Source organism: Podarcis liolepis (genome assembly GCF_965112155.1).
Source record: "Podarcis liolepis genome assembly, chromosome: 3".
Taxonomy (NCBI): Eukaryota; Metazoa; Chordata; class Lepidosauria; order Squamata; family Lacertidae; genus Podarcis; species Podarcis liolepis.
In genome coordinates, this window is record NC_139557.1 from 111,672,070 (window position 1) to 111,681,942 (window position 9,873).

Sequence of the window (9,873 nt, forward strand, 5' to 3'; positions counted from 1 at the left end):
GTTATTAAAAAGAGTTGTTGTTTTTTAAAAAATTAAGAAGCAATATCTTCTCTTCTGTGGTCTCCTCTGTTGCGTGGCCTACCTCTCGGCCCCAACCTGTTTTCTTGGAGTGCTAGCCACCATGGAGTAGGCTCGGGTTGGGCCTGGGATTGGCCACATGTCCTTGCCCTCCCGGTGCTCTTCTACCTCTCCCCCTCAGCGGCGGTGGCGCGGCAAGATCAGGGCTCTCCTATTTTTTCTCCTTCCTCTTTTTCTCGCTTCCTTCTGCTTCTCCTCTCCTCCTTCTCCCTGTGTCGGCTCCGGGGTTTTCCTGGCCCCGGAGCGCCGCTGGGCGGTTGGCGCTCTCACTTCTGGCTCAATTTGGGTCATGGGGGGAGGATGTCAGCGGTTCCCCTAGCACCGGGCGTCCCCAGTTCCCCTTCAGCAGTGGTGGCACCAGCAGCGGCAGTCTCAGCAGCCTGGAGCCAGCCTGGTAGCGCAGTTGGCGATGGCTGGCTTCAGGAGCTGCTTGTTGCCGTGGCACCCACCATTTTGCCTCGCCTGAAGTCCCCATATGATGTGTCTTGTGCCATTGAACCAATGACGCAACATTCTTTCCCTACTAATAAATCTACAACACTTAAAATAGAAAGCCAGGGACAGATTTTGTCCTGGGAAAGATTTGTAAATCTGGGGACTGTCCCTGGGAAAAAGGGACATCTGGTAACCATATGTTAGATACTTAAGGGGCCACATGATTTGGTGAACACAGAGAGCCTGTGACAGGGAGCAGTTTAGACTCAGAGGCTGAAACAAAGGAGGAGGGCCAAGAGGCTTCAGAAGAAAACAGGGAGCCTGTCTCGCCTACTATGGCATACTCCCCACCAACCTTGTCTCCAAGGACACACAGAGTAATGTACAGAGTGGAACAGAGATTAGAGATGCCCAAAAGCAGTTTGAGACTGCTTGGGAAACATCTGGCAGAGGAGGAGTCTTCAAGGGGGGGAGGACTGTCAGTCCCAGCAACTGCTCTATAGGTGCAAGACTTACTGGGCAGTATTGCATGCTGTTTTTCATGCACTGAAAAACTCTGCTTCTTGCTTGTTGATCTGCATCTGACGCCAACCCTGACACGGCTGCCACATTCTGCCATGGACTTTGATGCAGCAGCAATAGGGAGAATGTGTGGGATGTGAAACACAAGAGCAGTCAAGTACAACATTCCTAGAGTGAACATGTTTACACATGGGGAGGAATGTTTGTCCAGCCAGCAGGTAAACTTCCTGTTTCCTTCTGGGCTGGGACAGGTTTCCTCTTCATGTGACTAGAGATGGGCGTGGCCTCACCTGTGCAGGTAACGACAAAAGCCATCTCTCTCTCTCTTTGACTACATGCACCGAAAAGGAACATCTGCTTAGCCAAAGGTGCTCTCTTGTCTTCCAGCCAAGAGAGGACAAAGGGATTGTCTCCTGATGAGATAGTTTCCAGGTGTATGCAACTTTACTAAGCTAAGTCTGCCTTCTGGGATCCAATTGTGAACAGAGCATGAGTAAACTCTTTTTATACTTTTATAGAAGACTGTGTCGTGTCTTATCTTTTATGAGGAAATAAGGGGAAAATACCAGAACAGTTATTATAGAGGCTTTAGCAAACCTGAGCAAACACATCTGCTGTGGGAATGTTACTCTGCTAAATTGTGAACTTGTTAACACAAGTTGGAAAGGCTATAATAAAACAATATATCCTCTCCTGCATCCCTGAACATTCCCACAGAATATGTAAGAAATTAGTTCATGGCTGAAGCTGAGACTTATCCCATGAACTCAGGAATCCTGAGTTCAGTTGGAACTACCCAGAGCCCCCAACTGCCCCTGGCAAAATGTCTGAACCAAGTATTATACCTCAACTAGACAGGAATAGCCTGCCCAGACTGTTATCCATGCTTTGTTAACTTTCAGATTAGACTCCTGTAAATTAATATACGCAGAGGCAACCTTTGAAAACTGTTCACAAATGGCAGTTATCTCAGAATATTGTTAGCATTATTGTGATATTGATTTATATCCTGGCTTTTCCCCAGTCCGGGACTCAAGGTGGCTTACACAGATAAAACAGAACAAGCTAAAAACATGGAAAAGACTAGGCAAGAATACAGCTGCTAGGCTGTCAACTGGAACCAGTTAAGTTGGATATCTTACCAGTGCCACATTGCCATCTGTTCCATTTCTGGACACAGCTCAAAGTTTAGTGCTCACCTTCCATGCCCTACATGGCTTGGGGGTCTGTATATGCTCACCATGAGCTTGCCCTCAACTGAAGACTTCTTTGAAGCCATCATCCTTCTATGTGATGTGAGGCAAGTGGTGATGGAGGACAGGGCGCTCTCGGTGTGGAAGCTTCTCCCCAGGGAGGCTTGATGTATCTTCTGCATTAGTACAAAGGAAGCTTCTTTTGAACATATAAGACCTTTGGGCCTATCTTGCCCAGTATTGTCTAAGCTAGGAATGTGGAGCCTTTGGTTTCCAGATGTTACAAAACTCAGCAGCCTGGTGAGTGGTATGGGATGATGGAAACAGGAATCTCAACAACATCTGGAGGGCCACAAGTTGTTCATCCCTGGGCTATATTGATTAGTAGAACATCTCCAGTTTTTCAGACAAGAGTGTCTCTCAGCCCAACCTGGAGATGTTGGGAATTGAACCTACGACCTTCTACATGCAAAGCAAATGCTCTACCACTGACCTTCAACCCTCCTTACCAAGCAGATGTTCTCCCTAGTCCCTTTATCTTTTGACTATGTTATGGTGCATTTACTCTTTCATTTTATTTATTTTATTTTTTTCACTGTACAGTGGTACCTCGGGTTAAGTACTTAATTCGTTCCCGAGGTGCATTCTTAACCTGAAACTGTTCTTAACCTGAAGCACCACTTTAGCTAATGGGGCCTCCTGCTGCTGCTGCCGTGCCGCCGGAGCACGATTTCTCTTCTCATCCTGAAGCAAAGTTCTTAACCCAAGGTACTATTTCTGGGTTAGCAGAGTCTGTAACCTGAAGCGTATGTACCCTGAAGCGTATGTAACCCGAGGTACCACTGTACTGTGTTGTATACTTTTTTATTTTCCCTTGTAAACTGTCCCAGGAATATTTTATATTTTGCTTCGAACGCCAGCCTAAGAGTCTTAAAATAATGAAAGAAATCCCTCCTCTCATTTCACAGGATCGTGGCAGGACAAATTTCTTGACGCAGACACACATATTCAGTGCATGCTGAAAATGTCTCAGGAGGCAGAGGCCTGTCACTATTAGCATATTTTTATATTGTTGATGTATAAATATTTTATGCAATGATAACACTGTTATTGTTAGCGAGCCAGAAAAAACCCGAGTACATACATCATGACTTGCTGTGCCTGTAAGAGCATACCCTCCAACATTTCTCCAATGAAAATAGGGACTTACTATTGCATAATAATAGTAATTTTATTATTTACACCCCGCCCATCTGACTGGGTTACCTCAGACATTCTGGGCAGCTTCCAACATATATGAAAACATAATAAAACATTTCTAAAAACCCTTCGCTATACAGGGCTGCCTTCAATTGTCTTCTAAAGGTGGCATAGTTACTTATCTCCTTGGCTCAGGGGTCACATAACTCCATAGCCTTCAACACTTCTCCTATGAAAATAGGAATATCCTAAGGAAAAGCTCACTGGAAGGGCAGAACCTGAAGCTGAGGATCCAATACTCTGGCCACCTCATGAGAAGAGAAGACTCCCTGGAAAAGACCCTGATGTTGGGAAAGATGGAGGGCACAAGGAGAAGGGGACGACAGAGGATGAGATGGTTGGACAGTGTTCTCGAAGCTACAAACATGAGTCTGACCAAACTGCAGGAGGCAGTGGAACACAGGAGTGCCTGGCGTGCTCTGGTCCATGGGGTCACGAAGAGTCGGACACGACTAAATGACTAAACAACAACAAGGAAAAGAAGGACATTCCAGGATCAAATTAGAACCTGGGACGGCTTCTGTAAATCCGGGACAGTCCCTGGGAAATAGGGACACTTGGAGGATCTGTAGGACTTTGTTAACAATACTTAATCTAACACTCAAAAGTCTTTGGTTCTATTTTCCCCTCATATAGTTCAGCTGACTCTACACAGTTAAATCTGCTGAAGTCAGTAGCTATTGGAGAGAGATCTGCTTTTAGCTGCAGGGAGTGGGGCAGTAAGTCAGTCTGAGGTCCTCAGCCACGGGTTACAAAAAGACTCCCTCTGATGCCCAGGTTTTCCCCTAAGTTTGAAAAATCTAGCACAGGGAGGGGGGTCCTTTCCCAGCCCAAGAGCCACATTCCTTTCTGAGAGACCCAGTGGGGTCCACATGCCAGTAGTGAGTGGGGCCAGAGACAAATGCATGTATTCCCCCCCCCCTTTGTACAGTAGAGTGGGACGCAGGTGGCACTGTGGGTTAAACCACAGAGCCTAGGACTTGCCAATCAGAAGGTCGGTGGTTCGAATCCCCACAACGGGGTGAGCTCCCGTTGCTCGGTCCCTGCTCCTGCCAACCTAGCAATTCAAAAGCACGTCAAAGTGCAAGTAGATAAATAGGTACCACTCTGGCGGGAAGGTAAACGGCGTTTCCGTGCGCTGCTCTGGTTCGCCAGAAGCGGCTTAATCATGCTGGCCACATGACCCAGAAGCTGTACGCTGGCTCCCTGGGCCAATAAAGCAAGATGAGCACCGCAACCCCAGAGTCAGCCATGACTGGACCTAACGGTCAGGGGTCCCTTTACCTTTACAGTAGGGTAATTTCTAAACACACTCACACATCCTTCTCTGTAGGGCGCTTGATGCTCAGCGCACACCCCTGAGATGCTTGCCGTTTGCCGCACACACTCCTGATGTGTGCCACCCCCCAACGGGTGGCGCACCACACCCCCTGGGACATGTGCCACGCCTCTTGGGACGTGCGCCAGCCATGCCCCCTGGGTTGTACACCACACCTGGTGCTGGAGCAGGTAGCTTCGCCACTGATGTTTTCAGTTCTTGCCAGGCAACACCATGTGGGGTTGCCTTGGGAAGTCTTCTGAGGCCTGGAGGCCTGCACTTGGTACTTGAACCTCTGATCTAGCAGATACACTAAGAACCACTTTCCCCTCCTATTTCCTCTTGTCCTGTGTGATCAGCATCTGCAGACCTACCCAAAGTCCACCGCTTGGATGAAGTTTGGCAGATGGCTGCAAGAACTGTGGCCTTTCTAGTTGCGTGTTGAACCAAAGGCAAGATTATTCCGGAAGGTCTGCGGATGCCATTTTGGTAGTCAAGATAAACCTCAAAGCTAATAGGTAGCTGTTGCAAGGATAAGCTCACCTAGGGTCATGTACTTGCTTTCATATCTTTGCATTTTTAAATAAATTAACGGATCATGGCAAACAGGGCAGGTTCCATTTTGTTGGGAGCTGAGTCAGGCCAGATGGAGTTGGCTGTTGCTATGGCAACAGGGGAATTAGGGAGAAGAGATTTGTCTGAAGAGAATTGATCTCAGGTAGATTAGCCACTTGCTCTTTGAACGACAGAGGTGTGTGCAGACTTGGGGAGGGAGAAAACGCCTGATTTCAATTACTTTGAAAAATATTAGGTCCTAACAAGACAACTTTACAATAATGAATGTTTCTTCTAAAAACCAACCAACCCCGGTTTACAACAGTTTATGATTCATTCTACTCCCCATCATCTGCAAGTCAGTATTGCCAGAACATCATTATACACTTATTCTGGCATTTAGTATAAATTATTGTAAGAAACAAAATGGCTGAGTAAGGCATCCTGCAGAAAACCTGTGTTCCTTCAGATGTTGTTGGATTGCAGTTCCCATCACCCCCAGCAATTGACTATGCTCACAGGAGCTTATGGGAGCTGGGAGTCCAACGTTGTCATGTTCCCCATCCCTGTCCTAAAGATTCTCATCCTATGAAAGTTAGACTCCTTACAGCAAACAATTTATTTATGTATTTAAGCAATTCAATTTTCAGAAATATCCAGAGTGGCTTACAATAAACTATAAAGACCTAATAATATGATCAGCAAATTGAAAACAAGAACAGAAAATTGAGGCTCATTTTCCAGAATAAAAAGTGGGAGGTGATCTTTAAGGTAACGGGAGAACCTGCAGCCCTACAGAGGTGGCCAATGATCAGGGCAGTGGTGGCCTGGGTGGTGATAGGTCAGAGCCACTGAGACAGCCTCCCACCTTACCTGGATGGGACTGAGAACAGGAAATGCATGGGTTTGCAGGTGTACCACTGCAGCCAAGAGGTGGTCCTTCTAACCATCACACACAACCCTGACATCACTGGTGCCCTGCTCCAGCCCTCTCCAGGGCTGGATCAAAACACATCAAAGAAGCAATTCCACCCAACGTTTGGCAAAAAATGGGACTCCAAAGAGCCATCTGGTGTCATAGTGTTATAACGCATATTAGTTCAGGAACTAATACCAGTGTACTGAAAGAAGCAAAGATCACCAGTGTTGAAGCAATGATTCTTCAACATCAACTTCATTGGACTGGTCATGTTGTGTGGATGCCTGATTCTTGTCTTCCAAAGCAAACTATTCCGAACTTCAAAATGGAAAGCGTAATGCTGATGGTCAACAAAAGAGGTTTAAAGACTGTCTCAAGGCAAATCTTTAAAAATGTAGCATAAACACTGACAACTGGGAAACACTGGCATGCAAGCGCTCCAGTTGGAGAACAGCCTTTACCAAAGGTGTCATAGGCTTTGAAGACACTCAGGACGCAAGGGAGAAACGTGCTAAGAGGAAGGCACACTTGGCAAATCCACACCTTGATCAACTCCCACCCGGAAACCAATGTCTCCATTGTGGGAGGATGTGTGGATCCATAGTCATTTATGGACTCATTGTTAAAACCATGATTATGGAAGACAATCTTACTTGGCTACGAGTGATCGCCGAAGAAGAAGAGGAAGAAGAAGAAGTTATAACGCATATAAAGCACTTTATCTTTACAAATGTAGCTGAGTCCCAGGTAAACTGCACCAGTGCCACTATCAGGAGGCCCGCTCCGCCCAACCCCACAGGTCACTACTGGATCAGGAGCAATGGGAATTGCAGCTCAACAACATCTGGAGAGACCCAACTTCCCCATCTTCTGTCTAAAACTTTAAATGTGAGCAAAGGAAGCTGTATTACACTGAGGCAGGCTACTGGTCTCTCTAGCTCCATGTTGCCTATATTGACTAGCACTGGTTCTCTAGATTTTCAGACCATGAGTCCCACCCAGACCTCCCTGCTAAAGTTGCTAGAGATTGAACCCATGACCTTCTGCATGCAAGGAAGAGGCTCTGCCACTGAGCCTCAGCCCTTCCCCTAACTATGAATAAAAGTGTTTGCATTGTGCTGGGAAGCAAATTCCCAGCAAATTTTGCTGGGAAGCAAAAATGTGCTGTAATCGTTAAAACAGCAAAACAAAAATTTGCATTACGTTGGGGGAAATTGCTTGCCATGTGCATTATATCAGGAGAAACACGCATGAAAATGCATACCGCTCAACCCTCCCGATTTATGTGGGACATCCTGGAATTACAGAAGTCTTCCCAGCTTCTCATTGGATCCCAGAACGCCCCGTGGTTTTTTGTGTTGATGTTGTCTTTTGGTCTCAAGCTCTGGCGCAAATCAGCTGGCTCGCACCAGAGCACTGGACCAAAAGATGCTCATTTTTTGGGTCTCGCAAGTCAGGCGGCTCCCGCAAGAGCTTGGGAACAACAAAAATGAGCATCCCAATTCAGATCACCAAGATGAAGGTTATGATAATTGTTATTGTTATTGTTATTATTTATACCCCGCCCATCTGGCTGGGTTTCCCCAGCCACTCTGGGCGGCTTCCAACAAAGTATTAAAATACAGTGGTGTCCCGCAAGATGAATGCCTCGCAAGACGAAAAACTCGCTAGACGAAAGGGTTTTCCGTTTTTCGATGCGCTTCGCAAGACGAATTTCCCTATGGGCTTGCTTCGCAAAACGAAAAAGTCTTGCGAGTCTTGCGATTTTTTTCGCTCCCCCCCTTTTTCTAAGCCGCTAAGCCGCTAATAGCCTTTTAGCCGCTAAGCCTTTAATAGCCGCTAAACCGCTAATAGTGCTAATCTGCTAATCCGCTAATAGGGTTGCTTCACAAGACGAAAAAACCACTAGACGAAGAGACTCGCGGAACGGATTAATTTCGTCTTGCGAGGCACCACTGTACAGTGTTCTTCTCTTTGACATCTGATGGGAGGGCGTTCCACAGGGCGGGTGCCACTACCGAGAAGGCCCTCTGCCTGGTTCCCTGTAGCTTCGCTTCTTGCAATGAGGGAACCACCAGAAGGCCCTCGGTGCTGGACCTCAGTGTCTGGGCAGAACGATGGGGGCGGAGACATTCCTTCAGGTATGCTGGACTGAGTATATATGAAGAAGAAGAAGAGTTTGGATTTGATATCCTGCCTTTCACTCCCTTTAAGGAGTCTCAAAGCGGCTAACATTCTCCTTTCCCTTCCTCCCCCACAACAAACACTCTGTGAGGTGAGTGGGGCTGAGAGACTTCAAAGAAATGTGACTGGCCCAAGGTCACCCAGCAGCTGCAGGTGGAGGAGCGGAGATGCGAACCCGGTTCCCCAGATTACGAGACTACCACTCTTAACCACTACACCACACTGGCTCTCTGACAATGTGTATGGAATTTTGTGCCATTTTTATTTTTATTTTAAGGGGGTGGAAACTGCAAACTGACTGAGCAAGCTGAACTCAATATTGGAAAAATGTGAAAGTGATTGAAATTGGAATGAATAGATTGGGCCATCCCTGTTCCCAGCCTTTGTACTTGACTTCCTCTCGACCAGAACTTCCAGGGACTGAGGTGTTCAGACCTTCATGTAAGGCACCTGCTCTGCTGCTAATCTAGGGCCCTCCCCTCCTAGATCTTCTGCATTTAGGATTAGGTTGCTGATGGGAATGGATTCCCTGACATCTCTCCGACAGGATAATGTAGTGTGTGGCACGGCCTCCTTGCCGAGGAACTAATTGAATGTCTTTCCAGCTCCTCAGCTTTCCATGGCCAAATTATGGCTCACCTTATCACTTACAAAATGATTAACAAACTAAAGATTTATTACTGTACTCACGCCGCTTTACAACTTGGAATGAATGTTTGTGCCATGTTCCGGAAACCTTATTATCTTATTTATTGCTGGTACCTCATAAATACTACCCATTAATCTTCTTCTGAACTGTCAGGTGACAGTTAGCTCTTTTCTCACGTGCCCCATCCCCATCTCAGTTTGTGTCGCTGTAATTAGGTACCAGGAACAGCTGATAATGGAAACAGAAATGCCATTAATTGTAGGGTTATTTTCTTCCTGCCAGACATCCGGTCATGGCAGGTTAGGTAACTTTATCACCTTTCAGCTCCAGTTAAAATCAATAAAATAACTGTAGCCGTCAGACTGCAAGCATTGCATATTGATATGTCACAAGCTTCTTATTAATGCATACATGTGCAAATGCATTACTGCTTCCGATCACGAATGAGGGGGGAAATAATTTTTTTCTTACTGATAGCAGGTTATTTGACTTTCTACGTGTATCACATCATGGCGTGGGGATCTATAATAACCTTCCATTCCTTGTAACCTGTAATCAGGAGTGGGCATTGGTAATACCTTGGATCCTGAATGCCTTGTGACTTGAACATTTTGGCTCCTGAACGCCCCAAACCCAGAAGTGAGTGTTCCAGTCTGCAAACGTTCTTTGGATGCTGAACATCCAACACAGCTTCTGCAGCTTCTGACCTAGTGCAGGAAGCTCCTGCAGCCAATCATAAGCCGTGCCTTGGTTGTCAAAT